Source organism: Diabrotica virgifera, chromosome 5 (genome assembly GCF_917563875.1).
Source record: "Diabrotica virgifera virgifera chromosome 5, PGI_DIABVI_V3a".
In the NCBI taxonomy this organism is placed as follows: Eukaryota; Metazoa; Arthropoda; class Insecta; order Coleoptera; family Chrysomelidae; genus Diabrotica; species Diabrotica virgifera.
Window position 1 is genome coordinate 245,277,822 of NC_065447.1, and position 1,443 is coordinate 245,279,264.

Consider the following 1,443-nt stretch of genomic DNA (forward strand, 5'->3'; position numbering starts at 1 on the left):
AAAACCCAACTATAGCCTCAGTTTTTCTTAACATTCTGTTTTTTGATTCATTCGTTTATATTGGATAATAAAAAAGTTAGGTACTTTAACAACTAGGCATGTTCTTCATCAATACACGGTGTTTCTAAATAAGTGCGACAAACTTAAGGGGTAATTCTGCATGAAAAATTAATGACAGTTGTCTTTATAAACGTATGTCGGCAAAGGTTTCGTTTCCTAGATACGGGATGTTGAATTTTTTCTTACAAACTGACGATTTATTTTATTGCTTTAAAACCAGTTGAGTTATGCCAATGAAATTTGGTGAGTTTTAAGACGTAGTTATTGCACATTATTTGACATACAATTAAGAATTTAATATTCACCATTAGCGCGCATTCGTGTAATATGACCGATCATGTTACCCGTATGCACGCTAATGGTGAATATGAAATTCTTAATTTTGTCAAAAAATTCGCAATAACTAACTCTTAAGACCTACCAAATTTCATTTGCATATCTCAACTGGTTTTAAAGCAATTAATAAATCGTCAGTTTGTAAGAAAAAATTCAACATCCCGTATCTCGGAAACGAAACATTTGCGGATATACTTTTATAAAGCCAACTGTCATTATGCTTTCATGCAGAATTACCCCTTAAAGTTTGTCGCACTTATTTAGAAACACCGTGTATTGATGAAGAACATGCCTAGTTGTTAAAGTACCTAACTTTTTTATTATCCAACATAAACGAATGAATCAAAAAACAAAATATTGCTATAACAATGCTAGAATATTCCACAGGGTATACACTGGTATACAATGAAAATTTACCTGTTTAGCAACAATATTATTACAGTAGTATTGTTAAAGAATCCGGCTATCCCATGTTCATAAAATCACTTAAATCGGCCAACAGGTTTAGGAAATATGGATACATCAAAAATGACCAAATTTTTAAGTGGGCCGATTTCTATGCACGTAAGTTTATTACAAAAAAATCAACTAAAAAGCAAAAAATAAAAAAAATTGAAAAAATTTAACACATTCGTTAAAGAAAAGCGTGCGGCAAAAACCGTTTATTCGATGAAGACGCGCCAGGATTTTCTGTGACGAATGTGTTAGATTTTTTCGATTTTTTTTATTTTTTGCTTTTTAGTTGGTTTTTTTTTATATTTTTAATTTTAGTCACTCGTAACTAAAGAAAAGCGTTTCTTAAAATTTTTTTTTCATACTTTTTTATTATCTTGTTGAAAGTAAACTATAAGAGACAAAATTTCAAACATTACATGGAAAATACATAAAAATTAATCTTGAGCACACAACCAAAAATACTTTTTACATTAATAATTAACTGAAGCAGAATCCATTGGTATAAATTTCAGGTTCGTGAGAGATCGCACTCTTTTTTTTTTCTTTTTATTCTACTAATGCGCTTATTTCTTTATCTATGAAAATAATAGA